This window comes from Bos grunniens, chromosome X (genome assembly GCF_055505025.1).
Source record: "Bos grunniens cultivar Pamir isolate PY7600 chromosome X, Bosgru_T2T1.0, whole genome shotgun sequence".
NCBI lineage: Eukaryota > Metazoa > Chordata > Mammalia > Artiodactyla > Bovidae > Bos > Bos grunniens.
The window spans coordinates 85,688,917-85,707,888 of NC_141194.1; the positions used below are offsets into that span (position 1 = coordinate 85,688,917).

General features: G+C 41.7%; 1 protein-coding gene across 41 annotated transcripts in view; it reads right to left on the reverse strand.

Annotated features, from left to right (window-relative positions):
- The window catches only part of TMEM164 (transmembrane protein 164), a 179,763-nt gene that overhangs the window by 139,171 nt on the left and 21,620 nt on the right, over window positions 1-18,972 (reverse strand). For 5 of the 41 annotated variants that reach the window (XM_086386624.1, XM_086386623.1, XM_086386620.1 and 2 more), the window contains one exon: window positions 15,288-15,359. The exons of the other annotated variants lie outside the window; for them this stretch is intronic. The gene's annotated coding sequence lies outside the window, so the exon portion shown is untranslated. The remainder of the gene's footprint in view (window positions 1-15,287; window positions 15,360-18,972) is intronic. 41 annotated transcript variants of the gene reach the window in all.

The following is an 18,972-nucleotide window of genomic DNA, read 5'->3' on the forward strand; positions in this document are numbered from 1 at the left end:
TGCCCTTTAGAAAAGTAAGGTGAATCCTATAGCTAGAATACTGTTACATCTATCTCCAGGGAAACTTTCTCACAAGACAGTGGTTGGCAACAGGAGATGGAATCTCTCTGGGCATACAAATCAGGCTGTCTGTTTTCTGCCTGATGATTAATAAATGTTTATGTGGTAGAATTTGATCTGAATTGCTTTCACTGTAATACCCTGGTTGTAGGGAGAGAACCTTATAGCCCTCACCTACCTCTAACTGTTGAAAATCAATGATACTCACCAAAACAGAATCGAGTAACTGAACAACCAAATTGGCTTATTAGACATCAATTTGCAACAAATATCTTGGGGACTTCTGTACAATCAGAGGTGTGTCTGATCTTGGTAATTTCCTTCAAGTAAAATCAAACTGAAGAAACAAAAACATCAACTTTCCCATTCAGGCTACATGGCTAACAGGGGTGAGGGGATAGAAGCTGCTCATGTTTATTACTTATTTACAAGGTAATCCATTCTGAAAGAGATGGGAATACCAGACCACCTGACCTGCCTCTTGAGAAACCTGTATGCAGGTCAGGAAACAACAGTTAGAACTGGACATGGAACAACAATCGCGTTCCAAATCACGAAAGGAGTACATCAAGGCTGTATATTGTCACCCTGCTTATTTAACTTATATGCAGAGTACATCATGAGAAACGCTGGGCTGGAGGAAGCACAAGCTGGAATCAAGATTGCCGGGAGAAATATCAATAACCTCAGATATGCAGATGACACCACCTTTATGGCAGAAAGTGAAGAAGAACTAGATGAAAGTGAAAGAGGAGAGTGAAAAAGTTGGCTTAAAGCTCAACATTCAGAAAATGAAGATCATGGCATCTGGTCCCATCACTTCATGGGAAATAGATGGGGAAACAGTGGAAATAGTGGCTGACTTTATTTTGGGGGCTCCAAAATAACTGCAGATGGTGACTGCAGCCATGAAATTAAAAGATGCTTACTCCTTGGAAGGAAAGTTATGACCAACCTAGACAGCATATTAAAAAGCAGAGACATTCCTTTGCCAAAAAGGTCCATCTAGTCAAGGGTATGGTTTTTCAAGTAGTCATGTATGGATGTGAGAGTTGGACTATAAAGAAAGCTGAGCACCGAAGAATTGATGCTTTTGAACTGTGGTTCAAGGGACTCTTGAGAGTTCCTTGGACTGCAAGGAGATCCAACCAGTTCATCCTAAAGGAAATCAGTCCTAGGTGTTCATTTGAGGGACTGATGTTGAAGCTGAAACTCCAATACTTTGGCCACCTGATGTGGAGAGTTGACTCATTGGAAAAGACCCTGATGCTGGGAGGGACTGGGGGCAAGAGGAGAAGGGGACGACAGAGGATGAGATGGCTGGATGGCATCACTGACTTGATGGACGTGAGTCTGAGTGAACTCCGGGAGTTGGTGATGGACAGGGAGGCCTGGCGTCCTGCCGTTCATGGGGTCACAAAGAGTCGGACATGACTGAGCAACTGAACTGAATCCTACATTTTTAAAATTAAAGTACAATTGACTTACAATATTATACTAGTTTCAACTGACAACATAGCGATCCAGCATTTTGATACATCACAAAATGATCAGCAGGATAAGTCTAGTTACCATCTGTCATACAAGGTAATACTATTAAATGAATTTTGTTTCATGGAAGGATTTCCCATTTAATCTGCTGCTCGCCTAGGTATTTTATCCCAAGGGTCAGACTTTACCATATGGATCCAAGAAAAAGAAAAAAAAGAAAACGATGACATTTATCAGTAGCAAAGATCAGTTTGGGGACACATCAGAGGCAATGTGGTTATGAGCCCAAGCAGTAGGTAACCTCAGAGGAGCATGGAGGGAGGTTCAGTGAAAGAAGAGAAAGCAAAAACCACCAGAAGGAAGTGAAGGCTTTGTTCTCTTCTCTTTTTTTTAAAATTACCCTGTATACCAAAGGAACATTTCATGCAAAGATGGGCTCGATAAAGGACAGAAATGGTATGGACCTAACAGAAGCAGAAGATATTAAGAAGAGATGGCAAGAATACACAGAACTGTACAAAAAAGATCTTCACGACCCAGATAATCACGATGGTGTGATCACTGACCTGGAGCCATACATCCTGGAATGTGAAGTCAAGTGGGCCTTAGAAAGCATCACTATGAACAAAGCTAGTAGAGGTGATGGAATTCCAGTTGAGCTATTCCAAATCCTGAAAGATGATGCTGTGAAAGTGCTGCACTCAATATGCCAGCAAATTTGGAAAACTCAGCAGTGGCCACAGGACTGGAAAAGGTCAGTTTTCATTCCAATCCCAAAGAAAGGCAATGCCAAAGAATGCTCAAACTACCGCACAATTGCATTCATCTCACAGGCTAGTAAAGTAATGCTCAAAATTCTCCAAGCCAGGCTTCAGCAATATGTGAACTGTGAACTTCCTGATGGTCAAGCTGGTTTTAGAAAAGGCAGAGGAACCAGAGATCAAATTGCCAACATCTGCTGGATCATGGAAAAAGCAAGAGAGTTCCAGAAAAACATCTATTTCTGCTTTATTGACTATGCCAAAGCCTTTGACTGTGTGGATCACAATAAACTGTGGAAAATTCTGAAAGAGATGGGAATACCAGACCACCTGATCTGCCTCTTGAGAAATTTGTATGCAGGTCAGGAAGCAACAGTTAGAACTGGACATGGAACAACAGACTGGTTCTAAATAGGAAAAGGTGTTCGTCAAGGCTGTATATTGTCACCCTGTTTATTTAACTTACATGCAGAGTACATCATGAGAAACGCTGGACTGGAAGAAACACAAGCTGGAATCAAGATTGCTGGGAGAAATATCAATAACCTCAGATATGCAGATGACACCACCCTTATGGCAGAAAGTGAAGAGGAACTATAAAGCCTCTTGATGAAAGTGAAAGTGGAGAGTGAAAAAGTTGGCTTAAAGCTCAACATTCAGAAAACGAAGATCATGGCATCTGGTCCCATCACTTCATGGGAAATAGAGGAGGAAACAGTGGAAACAGTGTCAGACTTTATTTTTCTGGGCTCCAAAATCACTACAGATGGTGACTGCAGCCATGAAATTAAAAGATGCTTACTCCTTGGAAGGAAAGTTATGACCAACCTAGATAGCATATTCAAAACAGAGACATTACTTTGCTAACAAAGGTTCGTCTAGTCAAGTCTATGGTTTTTCCTGTGGTCATGTATGGATGTGAGAGTTGGACTGTGAAGAAGGCTGAGCGCTGAAGAATTGATGCTTTTGAACTGTGGTGTTGGAGAAGACTCTTGAGAGTCCCTTGGACTGCAAGGAGATCCAACCAGTCCATTCTGAAGGAGATCAGCCCTGGGGTTTCTTTGGAAGGAATGATGCTAAAGCTGAAACTCCAGTACTTTGGCCACCTCATGCGAAGAGTTGACTCATTGGAAAAGACTCTGATGCTGGGAGGGATTGGGGGCAAGAGGAGAAGGGGACGACAGAGGATGAGACGGCTGGATGGCATAACTGACTCAATGGACGTGAGTCTGAGTGAACTCCAGGAGTTGGTGATGGACAGGGAGGCCTGGTGTGCTGCGATTCATGGGGTCGCAAAGAGTTGGACACGACTGAGCAACTGATCCGATCTGATTGTGTCATCATGAAGTGACTATACACAACTCCTTACAAAAAGATAGATAAAGGCTGTGGGAACTCACATTCTAACAGAACTAACAGAGTTGCAGTTACAGCTGAGGTCTTAAATTGCTAGGGACCTAGATCAAGCGAGACCACGACATGGTTCCATTTCCCTGAGTATTTTATAAAGGGGACATGCCTCATCATTTCACTAAAAGGAGGTTGATCTTGAGAACAATGACAGCCAGTTATTAAGCCCATATGCTAAAGTCAGGACAGGGTTATAAAAATATAAGCAATGTAATAAGGAACACAGTGGGGGCAGTAAGGAGCAGATAGAAGTAATAAGTAGAAACGTTCAACCTAGTTGAAAAGTTGAGTAGGGAGAAAGCAATGAGATTAAAAATCTCCTAATGAAGAAAATGAGAAAATTTTCACTGGTCCTTCAAGGAAGTGGACCAGTGGGAACAGAATGGGTGGGCTGCCAGGGTGTCTTGGAAGGTTCAAGGAGCCATCAAGACACACCTTTCAAAGCGCCAGGCCCACAAAGGGCACTCACTAGTGGTGACCAAACAGCTGGTCTCCCCTCACATAGGTGGCCTCTCCCACTTCCCAACTCCAAGCCTTCGAAGCTGGTGTGGATCTGAGCCACAGGAAGGCACAAAATAACTGGAAGCTAATGCAAAAATAAATCATTTGTGTTCTCTGATGGGGCTCGGTTTTGATGGAGTTGGTGAATCACTACTGCCCAGCTCTACCCAATAAAGGACCAACCAATAACTCCCAATCCCTGCCAGTAGTTTGCATGCCCCTGGAGGAGACAACCTTGCGATGCCACTCTCTCTCATCACTCTTCTTCTCGTGAATTGCTAATGGCTCCCTGTTACTGACCATATCAAGTCCACATGTCTCCTCTGGATAGTCCAGCTTGCTGTACTCTGCCTCTGCTTGGCCTCTGCTCAACCATCTCCCTCCTTGCCCAGTGCAGAGTTCCCACTAGAAGCAGTTTCCATTTGGAACCAAACTCACAGCTTCTTCTCTCACCACAGTTCTACCAGGATCTGGGCTGCCTTGCCAAAATTCCAGGCAGCCACCATGTCAAGACTGCTGTAGATTATTATAAATACTGAGCTTCTCTTAGCCATACAAGAAAAGGGGACTGTACCTTTCAATATTCTGTATGATCCTGCACTGTCCATTATGGTAGTCACTACTACCCATGGCTATTCATGGCTATTTCCAACTATTTAAAATTAAATAAAATGAAAAAAATCAGTTCCTCACTTGCAGTAACTACATGTCACTATCCCCACATGGCTAGCAGCTACTGCACTGGAGAGTACAAATACAAAATATTTCCATCAAACTACAAACTTCTATTGGCTAGTGGAGTACTACACTATACACTTGAGAGAGGAACAGCCTAACGTGTGCTAAAACTGTCATTTACCACCTCTTGGAAAACTTAAGGAACCACATTTAATAAAAAGGAATGCATAGGACTCAGGGATACAGCTTATCTTAAGTAATGAGGAAAGCATTCTTATCACTGATCCCAAAGAGCTCTGCAATCACAGGTAATTACCATATCCCATTTTTGTTAGCTTGTTCTTGTGTGTGTTGGACGGGGGGGTAGTCATTGAAGTCACATGCAGCAGACCGCAGGAAGCCTTCAACAAAGCATTCATAGACTAGTCAGACCTCTGTATATTAAGCTCCTTGGTAGGTTCTGGGAGCCAAAGGGAGAGCATGACCCAGTCCCTGCCCTAGGAAGAAAGTCCATACACAGAGAACTACAGAAGGAGTCAGAAAGGAATAAAGGCTGTAAGAAAAGGACCTTGGGGCAGAGAGATCAAATGAATGGGAGGAAGAAGGGAGGACTGCACGGACAGGGAGATGACTTCAAATCTGGATCAAGCTGTAAAGATGACTAGAATTTTGAAAAAGAGTTTGGAGGATGAAAGGGGAAAACTGCATAAGCAAAAGGGGGAATGAGTGCCCAGGGTGCATTTATGGCTGAGTGAGACAAGCAAGAAATATGACAGCTAATACACAATTCTTTGAAAATTTCCCCACTCTAATAATCAAAGAATACATTAAGATGCCATTTTCACAAAGATTTTGCTTTAGTGAAAATCTGTTAGCAAGGACGAGATGGAACAGGCTCTCTTCGACGCTGCTGGTGGGAATTAAATGGGTACTACAATTTTGAAAAGCCATATTAAGCTCCTTAAAAACATTCCTTCCCCTGACCTTATAATTCCATTTCAAGGAAAATGGCCTACACAATATAATCTAAATTATAGAGATTTATGCACAAAGCAGTTTTTTTTTGGCAGTCATTTATAACTGAGAAAATAACAGGAAATGATTAGGTAAACTACAATCGCCTTTATAGAATGGAGTACTATATAGCTGTTAAGAATTACACTTCTGACAAATTTTAAATGACATGCAAAATGTTTGTGAGAATGTTATGTGAAAAACAAAATCAGGGTATAAGTTTGGTAGTATATAATATATAGTCACAACCATGTAAATCAATATGAATAGAAAAAAGAAAATAAAGCAAAAATGTTAACATTCTGGTAAGATTACGGGTGATTTTTATTCATCATACCAGGACTCACCAAACTATGACCCACAAACCAAATCTGACCCACTAACTGATTTGTATATAAAGTTTTACTGGAACACAAACACATGTTCATTTCTATATTGTCACTGTCCATGGCTGATTCTGTGCTACAATAGCAGATCTGAGTAGTAGTGACAAAGACAAAATTACTTACTATCTGGCCCTTACATAAAAATGTTGCCAACGCTTGTATCTTTCAAATTTTCCATAAAAAGTAGGTATTAATTTGCAATGGGCTTCTCTTGTGGCTCAGCTGGTAAGGAATCTGCCTGCAATGTGGGAGACCTGGGTTGAATCCCTGGGTTGGGAAGATACCCTGGAGAAGGGAAAGGCTACCCACTCCAGTTTTCTGGCCTGGAGAATTCTGTGGACTGTATAGTCCATGGGTCACAAAGAGTTGGACACGACTGAGCAACTTTCACTTTCATTAATTTGCAATAGTTTTCTAAAAGGTGTATTGCCACTTCCCTGGTGGCTCAGATGGTAAAGCACCTGCCTGCAATGCAGGAGACCAGGGTTCAGTCCCTGGGTTGGAAAGATCACCTGGAGAAGGGAATGGCTACCCACTCCAGTATTTTTGCCCAGAGAATCCCATGGACAGAGGAGCCTGGTGGTCTACAGTCCATGGTGTTGCAAAGAGTCAGACACAACTGAATGACTACCACACACACACACACACACACACACACACACAAGAACAAGCTAACAACCTCAGATTTTATTATGCAAGTAACTGGGGGCTCTAGAAGCTTATGAAGACAGGACATGATCTGACATGATTGCAGATCACTTAAGATGGAATTTAAACTGAATGCCAGGCAAAGTCTGTGATTCATCAGCAGCTGTGACTCTGGGCCACTCCTCATTTAAAGGGGAAGATTAACTTAAGATGTGGCTTGTTGTTTTCAAACTTCCTCCTGTGAATTCAGTTCAGTTCAGTTCAGCTCAGTCACTCAGTCATGTCCAACTCTGTGCAACCCCATGGACTGCAGCACACCAGGCTTCCCTGTCCATCACCAAATCCCGGAGCTTACTCAAACCCATGTCCATCAAGTTGGTGATGTCATCCAACCATCTCATCCTCTGTCATCCCTTTCTCCCTCCACCTTTAATCTTTCCCAGCATCAGGGTCTTTTCAAATGAGTCAGTTCTTCGCATCAGGTGGCCAAAGTATTGGAGTTTCAGCTTCAGCTTCAGTTCTTCCAATGAATATTCAGGACTGATCTCCTTTAGGATGGACTGGTTGGATCTCCTTGCAGTCCAAGGGACTCTCAAGAGTCTTCTCCAACACCACAGTTCAAAAGCATCAATTCTTCGGCACTCAGCTTTCTTCATAGTCAACTCTCACAACCATACGTGACTACTGCAAAAACCATAGCTTTGACTAGATGTACCTTTCTTGGCAAAGTAATGCTTCTGCTTTTTAATATGCTGTCTAGGTTGGACATAGATTTTCTTCCAAGGAGCAAGCATCTTTTAATTTCATGGCTGCAGTTACCATCTGCAATGATTTTGGAGCCCAAGAAAATAAAGTCTGTTTCCATCGTTTCCCCATCTAATTGCTATGAAGTGATGGAACCGGATGCCATGATCTTAGCTTTCTAAATGTTGAGTTTTAAGCCATCTTTTTCACTCTCCTCTTTCACTTTCATCAAGAGGTTCTTTCCTTCTTCTTTGCTTTCTGCCATGAGGGTGGTGTCATCTGCATATCTGGGGTTATTGATATTTCTCCTGGCAATCTTGATTCCAGCTTGTGCTTCTTCCAGCCCACCCATTTCTCATGATGTACTCTGCATATAAGTTAAATAAGCAGGGTGACAATATACAGCCTTGATGTACTCCTTTTGTGATCTGGAACCAGTCTGTTGTTCCATGTCCAGTTCTAACTGTTGCTTCTTGATCTGCATGCAGATTTCTCAGGAGGCAGGTCAGGTGGTCTGTTCCACAGTTTGCTGTCATCCACAGTCAAAGGCTTTGACATAGTCAATAAAGCAGATGTTTTTCTGGAACTCTTGCTTTTTTGATGATCCAACGAATGTTGGCAATTTGATCTCTGGTTGCTCTGCCTTTTCTAAATCCAGCTTGAACATCTGGAAGTTCACAGTTCACATACTGTTGAAGCCTGGCTTGGAGAATTTTGAGCATTACTTTGTTAGCATGTGGGATGAGTAAACCTCCTCTGAGTAAACCCTACAAAATGGTCTCTTCCCTGTAATGACCAATCAAATTTGTTCCTCCAAAGGGGAGGCCACATGCAAATTTGTGACTTCTGCCTGGATAGACAGTTTAAAAGTTCAGGGTGGTAATCCTCTATTGGTGAAGTTAGTCCTCTATCTTTCAAGCTTCTTCCTGTCTCCTACTTTTCATTTATATTCTAGAACGATACAGGGAGATGATATTGGGTAAAGGGCAGGGAGGGGCAGGGAAAGGCATAAAAGTAAACAAAACCTTTAGATACTTTGGTCTCAAGGGCCCTTAAGGAGTCACTAGATCTACCCACACTTAGAATATGGTCAAGGCCCTAAATCCTATCTCCAAGGAATATGGTCCTTCTGGTTTTTTCCTTAGAAAGAAGAAAGATGATTTCTGTCAGAGAAAGCCTCCTGTCCATAGGTTTTCTGCAGGTTCTCCAAGCCCTCACCACCTGCCTCAGGCCTGGTTCCCCAGGCGTACTGCAGTAACCAGTTCATACAAACCACTGTTTACTCATTCTCTCAGGAATTAACACAGCGAAAGGATGGAAATGGTCTGAAGACAAGTTTTGTTTCAAATAAACACACTACCAATCAAAAAAAAAAAGATTAATCATCTCAGAATGAGAAACTCCAAACTACCATAATTTCAGGTCCGGATGCAATAAAAACATAGTAAACAGGTCTCTGGGTTTTGGCTGTTTTTTCTTTTTTCCTTTTAAACACATGATATTTGGGGGGCATTTCAGCAAATGAAAGCTGGGAATTTCATTTGGGGCACTTTATAAAACAGAATGATTTGCATGTAACTCTGGTAGCTGTTTTTTAGAAGTTGATTTATGTTGTATTTTATTGGTTCACAAGAGATATTGGAAACAGAATGCACTGAGGTGCTCAATTATTTAACAGATCATACTTAACATTTTATATTTTAACATATACCCAGTGCCAACAATTGTTCTCACGAGCTTTCTAAACCATTAAGCTGCACTCCTCTCCTTCTTCTAAATCAAATATAAGTAATTTGTTGTCATAGCAATGCTTCTTCCCACTCCAAAATAGTTCAATACAGGCTTTGTTTCTGCAGACAACTATCTGTCTACCAAAAATTGGTCATTATCTGCCATCTTCTTGACAAATGTCTGATTAAATTTTGCTGCCTGGCTTCTACAGTCATCAGGAGACTGTATTTCTGTGGCACTTTCTAGCACATGTACAGAAAAGGGGCTTATAAAAGCCCTGTGGAATTGCCTAGAAGCATATCACAGCTAAGTCGCTGAGTGACAGCCAATCTCCCCAGTCATGATGACATTGATCCTTTGCATTATTACCTAGCTTAACAGTTTATAGAGTGCTGCCACTCACTCTATTGTACTTAAGGCAGTACTGGGTAATGCTTTCTTATATGCTTCTTCAATTCCCTGCATCGAGTGGGCTATTTAACAGGGCATATCAGTAGTAAGCTACACTTGTTCTGACCTTTATCCTCTAAGGCTAAGTTCTGCTTCTCTATCCTATTGATGAGGTATATATTAAGCAGCTGAAGGCAATTAAATAAGCTTTGGAATTGCAAATAGATGGAACATCTGAGACACAGGATATCATTTGGCCAGTCGCTTGTGCAATGGCTCACTGACAGATATTAACTGTTCAGATAAACACACAAGACCATCCCCCCAGAGTCAGCAACAACATTCATGCTAATCTCATATTTGTAGAGCTTGTTAGTTAACAAAGCAGTTTTGCAAAAATGGTCTTACTTCGACTATACCACTTGTCTATCCATCCCCCTAACACATGTAAACACAACTGGATTAGGATATGAGTACCTAAAATCTTATTCCCTGCCTTACAGTTTACCCTTTTAAAATAAGAATGACCAATTGGTATTTTCAAGCCCTGACCTTTATTTCATGCAGCCATATTCTGTAGAAGCCAAAACCACCCTCTCCCACCACCATAACCATTAGGTTAGAATTTCTTTCACATCAAAATAAAAACAAATTAGAAGGAAAAGAATCAAGAGGGTGAGGAGAAGAGATTCTTTGCCATCAGCCGCAGTCTTTAAAAGGAAAAGAATAGGGTTGAGGAGATGGATTTCCAGGAAATTTCCCTTTTCTTTATACATTCCTGTACTTTTAAGGTTTTTTTGTTTGTTTGTTTATCTATGACCATATGTTACTTCTATAATCAAAAGATAATGAGAGTGGGTCCTAACTGGCTCACTTGCTCCCCCTTCTTTACAATTCTCTGAGAGGGAAGGAGGCATTAGTGAAGAGGACCAGCTCAGAGTGCTTATTTCAGAAATCCAATCAGAACGAGGGGCTGCCCTAACAGAGCCTGAAAATGAGATTTCACAGAACTACACAGGGTCAAGAGCTGAAGCTGAAAAGTTCTATTCCCACCCAAATGTGACCAGATGTAATTTGTCTCTCTGTATGACTTCCAGCTTCATGTGGTCTGATTCTATTTGAGAATCTAATAAAAGGTGTAGTTGTTGCCATCATTTCTGTTGCTTGGTCCTCCTGAGAGCTTGTCTCCCACAGACTTGATTTTCTTTCTGCAGAGTGAGCAGAGGAGCTGATTAATTATTTAGAATCCCTATGTAACTATTATCTCAATTTCTGCACACCTCACCCCTGTCAGGTGGAAGGGGAATGAGCACTACCCACATAATTACATCCACTGAAACTAAAAGGCAGAGAGGTAACTCAATTTGAGCCATATCCCACAGAAAATGCTAGGCAATAAGCAGCAGAGTGCCTAAGGGTCTGAAACCTGTCTGACCAACCAATAGTAATGTCTATACGGCCCAAGAGAAATAAAGCTCTCTTTCCCAACCTCCTGCCCAACCCAAGAGGAATACAGCTTTCAAAACTGTTTTAATGATGACAAAAAGCCTCTGGCTCTTGAGGCTATGAGGGTGTTAATTTTGTTTGGCAAAGTCAAATTGCTTCAAAAATTTAATTCTATGCCTGGGAAGGTGCAATTCAGATTTTAAATGTGTTTCTTCCCTGGAACTCAAAATCCAATTTACCCTGCCCCCCTAGAAGGATGCTTTTGCTTTCACCAAGTCACCCTTACTCATCTATCTACAGGCTAAGGTGCACCTGTCTTGAACACCTATCTTGAGCATTTCATTTATGGACCTAACAAAGAAAGGGGAAAAGTAACTTACTACCCCTAATAACATAGCAGCAAAATACATAAAGTAAAAGTTGACAGAACTAAAAGAACTAGATTGACCCACCTTTGTGGTGGTAAATTTTAACTATCCCAACAATTGATAAGAGTAACCCAATGAAAAACTGGGTGGGGCTGTCAAACGGCAGCAACATTAACAAGGTTGATCTAGTGGACACTGGCCTCATGCTGCTGGGCCACAGAGCATCAAATTTCAAAGAATCAGACCATACAGACCACATCCTCTGATCACAATGTTTCTAAGTTAGAAATCAACAACAAAATAACTTAGAAAATGTTTAACAATGTTTAAAAAAATCCTAAACACCCCATGGGTTAAGAAATCACCATGGAAATTATAAACTAACAAGTTCCAAGTATCCTTAGAACTAACAACATAACAAAATACTGCATACCAAAGTCTGTGGGATCCAGCTAAAGCAGCACGTGGCTCAAAATTATTAGCCTTCAATACTTTTAATCAAATAAAGTCTGAAAATAAATGAGTTATAATAAGCATCCAACTTAAGTTAGAAAAAGAACAAGGGATAAAACTGAAAACTGGTTTACAGAACAATTTTTTAACTAGCAGAAATAAGACTCACATAATAGAAAGAGGATTAATAAAGCCCAAATTGCTTCCTAGAAAAGATAACAAAACTTAAAAATCTCTGGTGAGGTTGATTTTTTAAAATAAGTAATACTATGAATGAAAAGGGAGCTGTCTTTTTCATATCTGCAGTTTCTATAGTTAAGAGGCTATTAACCATTTTAAACCTCTAAGTATGAGCATTTAGGCAAAATGGTCACATTCTTAGGAAAACAAATTACTAACACTAATTAAAGAAGAAATTGAATACTTGAAAATTTCTACCATCATGAAAGAAATTGAATCAGTAGTCCAAAATCTTTCCACAGAAGACACCAAAGCCCTGATAGTTTTACTGGCAAGTTCTAGCAAGCACTCAAGAAACAAATAACTTCATCTTCTGCAAACTATTCCAGAGTTTAGAAAATGAGGAAGCATTACCCAACTCATTTTATGAAGCTCGTAATAAATACCAAAACTTTACAGGGACAGTACAAGAAAGGAACCACAGCCAGACTCATTCCTGAACAGTTGTAAAAACACCAAATCTAATACTAGCAAATCATATCCAGGAACAAGAAAGATAATGCATCGTGATCAAGGTCATTTCATTTCAGGAATGCAAAGTTGGTTTAGTATTAGAAAATCAATATGATTTACCACATTGAAAGATTAAAGACCAAAAGTAATATGATCACCTTAACAGATGAAAAAGTCTTTGATAAGAAGCAACATCCATTTATGACTAACAAAAAACAACTTAGCAAACTCAGAATAGAAGGGAAGTTCTATAGTCCAGTAAAAGATATCACCAAAAAAATTTACAGCTCACTGGGTGTTAACCCAGTGAACAGACGGTAAAGAAACTGCCTGCAATGCAGGAGACCCAGGTTCAATGCCTGGGTTGGGAAGATCCCCTGGAGAAGGGAATGGCTACCCACTCCAGTGTTCTTGCCTGGAGAACCTCATGGACAGAGGAGCCTGGCGGGCTACAGTCCATGGGGCCACAAAGAATCTGACACGCCTGAGTGACTTAACAACTTTCACTTTTCACTTTCAACACCATACTTAATGGTGAAACACTTCAGTGTTTCCATGGTGCTAGAACCTACCTGCCAACGAAGGTAACTGTAAGAGACCTGGCTTCGATCCCTGGGTTGGGAAGATCCCCTGGAGGAGGGCACAGCAACCCACTCCAGTATTCTTGCCTGCAAAATCCCATGGACAGAGGAGCCTGGAAGGCTACAGTCCATAGAGTTGCAAACAGTCTGACACGACTGAAGAGACTTAGCACACACGCACACCCTTTAAGACAGGGAAAAAGACAAGGTTATCTATTATTGCCACTTCTGTTAAACACTGTATTAGAGGTCTCAACCAGAATGGTAAGGCAAGAAAATGGTATTAAAGATAAAATGACTCCAAAGGAAGAGACAAAGGTTTCACTCATTGTAGATTATGATTACCAACATAGAAAACATACAAGAATCCTCAGACCAATTAATTATAATTAATTTGAAGCATTTAGCAATGTTGCTGGCTACAAAAAATGAACAAAAATCAACTATTTCTGGACATCATCAACTAACAATTACAATGTGTAATTTAAAAAGGAAAAAAAAAAAGACCAGAGACTTTACAGGAGAGCTGATGAAGACCCTGAGTTTGGTATCAGACTAACTAGTTTCTAAAACCAGCTCCTCCACCAGCTGTGAGACTCTGGCAAGCAATTTAGCTACTTTGTGCCCTACCTTTTAAAATTCTTGTGAGGATTAAAAGAGTTAATAGGCAAAAAGCATTTAGACGGGTGCCTGATTCAAATGTATTCTTTTTAATGGCTGAGTAATACCCCATTGTGTGTATGTACCATAGCTTTCTTATCCATTCGTCTGCTGATGGTTCTAATGAGGTGGATGAAACTGGAGCCTATTATACAGAGTGAAGTAAGCCAGAAAGAAAAATACCAATACAATATAATAACGCATATATATGGAATTTAGAAAGATGGTAACAATAACCCTGTATGTGAGACAGTAAAAGAGACACAGATGTATAGAACAGTCTTTTGGACTTTGTGGGAGAGGGCGAGGGTGGGATGACTTGGGAGAATGGCATTGAAACATGTAAATTATCATATGTGAAACGAATCGCCAGTCTAGTTTCAATGCGTGATACAGGGTGCTCAGGGCTGGTGCACTGGGATGACCCAGAGGGATGGGATGGGGAGGGAGGTGGGAGGGGGGGCTCAGGATGGGGAACACATGTACACCTGTGACGGATTCATGTCAATGTATGGCAATACCAATACAATATTATAAAGTAAAATAATAATATTAATAAAATAAGGCAAAGAACAGGCATAAAGAAAAAAAAATAGACTGGTACCTGGAACAAAGTAAAAGCTGAATAAATGCTAATTATTATCACAGTGAAGAAATAGTTAATAGGCCTATAATCAAGAGCGCTGAGGTTCAAATTATTGGACTCTGACATCTCAACGGTAAAAAAGCCAGGGAGCCACCTGTCACAGGAGCCAATGAAACTCAGCCATGTTGTCCCTTAGGCTTGGCACTGAACTCCCACACCAAACATACAGCTCATTACTCATACACCCTGCTGTCTGCAGTGCAATTAGCAAAAGCACACACCTTTTCTCTGGAGATTTCCATCCCATCTTCCCAACTCTTTTAACTGACAGCTAAAGTCAACAACTTCAAGCTTTCTGTGAGGATAAAATCCAGAGTTCTTGACGGTTCTTGACGGTTACTCTTTATCATCAAAAGACAAGGCAAACCTCAGCCCCTTAGGGCAGACTAAAGCCAGGAGAGTTTTCTGGAGTTATTCAAAGAAAGGCTGTTATTTGTTACTGCCTCCACTTCTTGGGGGAAAGGGGATAGACCGTAACTAATATTTCTTTGAGCACCTACTACGTTCCATGCACTTTTCTCAGGGCTTCACCAATATTAACTCATTTAAATTCTTTCTGTAATCTAATGAGACAGACAGAATTCTTAGCACCATTCTACAAATGAGACAGTGATTAGGTGACTTACTTAAAGCACAGAGCTCAGGAGTGACAGAAATTAGCTTCAAATCCAGATCTGTCTGCAAAGCCCTGCACCAAGCTAGAAGAGAAAGAAATAAAGGGGGGAAGTGGGTACTGCGTGTATGAAGCAATGCATGTCAATTCTCCTTCTGAAACCAGAAGGCACAACTCCAGTGGGGACGCACACGACCATCATGTGAATAGAAGACTGAAAAATCAGCAAACCAGCAGGGTTTCCAAGTTAGTGTTCATGATGTAACCAGGTAAAATGCTGCTGCCATTTCGCGGCATGACTGAGCGTTATTTTTTTAAAACCCACAGAAATACTGCCCCTATGTGGCCTCATTTCACCCTCTCCTTCTCTGAAAACCAAGACAGTCATGACCAGGACATACACTCCTATGAATGTACACAGACCCAGGTGATCATGAATACGGTAAAATTGGGCGGGAGGTGAAGAACAGGATGTGCATGCCACTTGAGTTTTGATGTCACCTGATTTTTATTTAACTCCTTCTACATGGCAGCACTGCCAGGCTAACTGACTTCATGGCCCACAAGTGATGAATATCCCCAACTGCTTTGATCTGGGACTGGTGAGCAAAGACTAACATTTATGCTGCACTGACTATGTGCCAAGCCCCACTGGCATCATAAACCACCCATCAGGGCTTCCCCTTCCCTGTCCCCAAGTAAATGATTTTGTTCCCCCTAATGGCAGTACCTAACCTGAATGGCAGAAGAGATGACAAGAGCCTGGCTTTGGGGGCAGCCCCTCACAGCCCTTCCTGATGCAAGCTGACTGCTACATGTACCATCCAAGGTTCAAGAATATCCACACCCAAACACCCCAACAATAACACAGAAATACTTTTTAAGATCCAAGGTACCTAACTGCAGGACCACATAGGTTTTATAGGTTATTAACTTTCAGTGTTCTTGAATACAAGATGATTTTTTATGACAAAACAGATAAAGGAAAGGTCAATTACACAAGACCTAGTTATGGGTTAACCTGCTCTTAAACTCTGAAGGGAAATAAAAGTTGCACATACAACCTGCTGTTCAGATTGCTTCTCTTCTAAAAACCATCACCCCAAACCCTCTTACAAAACAGAACACACGTTTTAATCATTCTAACCCAGAGCAATAAAATATGAGTGCCCCCTATTTAAGTGCCCTGTTACCCTTTCAGTTTTTATTTGATCTTCAGAAATACTTTTAGCACCACCACAAGTCTTGAAATTAAATAACTGCCACTTTAAGAAAGCTGGTTAAATTTTGACGTGGGTAAGAAGCTACCTGAAAAGAAACTATTTCTTTATAAACTCCCGAGGAAAACTAGAACCCATGTGTAACTACCTAAGCATGGTAAAGCCATTTGAGGTTAACTGACCCACCCAGGAAGTTCCTGAAGGCACTATGAGATTCTCCCCACTTTTACACTTCCAATGCATTTTGTCCATCATCCAGTTCCTTGACTTTTCCATTCTGCCAGGAAGTGAGAAATGAACCAAAGTGTCATCAAATGTACGAGTTGGGAGGGATCTTAGAAATCATCTGGTCCAACCTTCATTCACAGATGTGGAAAGTGAATCCCAGAGAAGGGAAGTAGTCTATCTGACTATGCAGTGTTGGTGACTGGCAAGTCTCCCAATACAGTCTGCCCCACAGTAGAACAGAATTCTGCTACATGGGACTCTTCTGACTAATTCTTTAAATAGGCTTACTGAAAGTTGGCAGACTGTTCTTCATCCATAGGAAAAATATAATTGGTAATCTCTTTGTATTCTTGCCTAGAGAATCCCACGGACAAAGGAGCCTGGTGGGCTACAGTCCATGGGGTCGCAAAGAGTTGGACACAACTGAGCGACTAACACACACACAATCTCTTTGAATGACAAGCTCTACTAGCCTAACAGATAACACCACCAGCCTTGAAGTCAGCCAAACCTGTACCAGTTTGACCACTTTCTAGCTATGTGGCTTTGGGCATGATACTTAAACCTCTCTGAAGGTTATTGTCTTCATCTGTAAAATGGGAATGCCAATCATAGCATTGATCACACAGGGCGTTCAATACATATTTATATACAACTAATACATATAGTTGTGACTATTATTGGGGCTTCCTAGGTGATATTAGTGGTAAAGAACCCTTCTGCCAATGCAGAAGATGCAAGAGATGTGGGTTCTATCCCTGCACCAGGAAGATACCCTGGAGAAGGAAATGGCAACCCACTCCAGTATTCTTGCCTGGAGAATCCCATGGACAGGGGAGCCTGGTGGGCTACAGTCCATGGGGTGGCAAAGAGTCAGACATGACTGAAGCAACTTAGCAGGCATGCACGTGACTATTACCACAATCTGGCACAGAGGAAGGCAGAGCTGTTAGCTCTCTAAACCTTGTCTGTGTGGGGAAGGGGCCCAGGGAAGAGCACCCAGAATCTCTGGAACTGAATTTTGGGCTTGGGAACTGGCAGGGAACAGGGCTAGAAGAAACAGCCTGATGCTGGCACCACTAGGAACCCATTCCCACTGTACTAATTCTCAGGCCTGCACAGAACACCAGGCCACCTCCCTCCTCTAAGGTAAGACTCACAACAGTTTAACAAAAAAAGGAGTGACTGAGGCAGAAAATTGATAAACCTACTAATCTTGGGAAGCCCATTAGAAACAGTAGGAAAAGTGCCCTAATTAGACACAGAGGGGTTAGAGTCAGTGGCTGTTTCAGTAAAGGCAAAATTCCCCATCTTTAGGCCTCTCACTGCTGCTATTTAGTCGCTCAGTTGGGTCCAACTCTTTGTGACCCCACAGATTGCAGTATGCCAGGCTCCTCTGTCCATAGGATTTTCTAGGCAAGAATACTGATGTGGGTTGCCATTTCCTTCTCCAGGAGATCTTCCTGACCCAGGGAACAAACCCGGGTCTCCTGCATCAGCAGGCAGATTCTTTACCACTGAGCCACCTGGGAAGCCCCTTAGGCCTCTTGGGCCTCAGCTATACTTCCAGTGGTAACCAGTGCTGGCCCTCCCTAGGCAAGCTTTCAAAAAAGACTAAAATGCAAACACTCTTCCCTCAACTATAAGGTAGTGAGAGCATAAAGCACAAACTGGAATTCTTGTTAAAGTTTTAACACAGGCCATTAGGTTCACTTGTCCTTCAACTGATCCAACAGAACAGGGCACTAAGACCTCAGAGGGAGGCAGCCCGACACTCCGGCCCTGGTTTTGCCATCCCCAAGTGGGGTGACCTTGGGCAAGTAGCTTCCTGTGCTGGGCTTCTTTTCCCCACTGCAAAATGAAGGGTTTGAACTAAAGGAACTTCAAAGGCCCTCTGACCTCTAGCATTCTCCTGTTATAAGTTCTCCACATTAAAATGCAGTAATTAGACTATAAACGAGCCTTGATAATAAGCTCCCTAGGGAGCAGAAACCATATCTGATGTTTCCTGTGTATCTCACAGTCCTGAGTATGATGCACGGCTCAGAGTCATTGCATAGGACGTGCTGAGGGATACGGATTCCCGCACAGTGCTTAGTGTATCAGACACTTTACATGTGCCAGGTGGTTCGCAAGCCTCTCTCCCACCAGACTTTCTGAGTATGTCAGGTTTTACTATTCCTGGGTTTTTAAAAGCAGCGTTACACAGGGAAACAAAGCTCCTTGTCACTTCACCTGACAATAATTGAA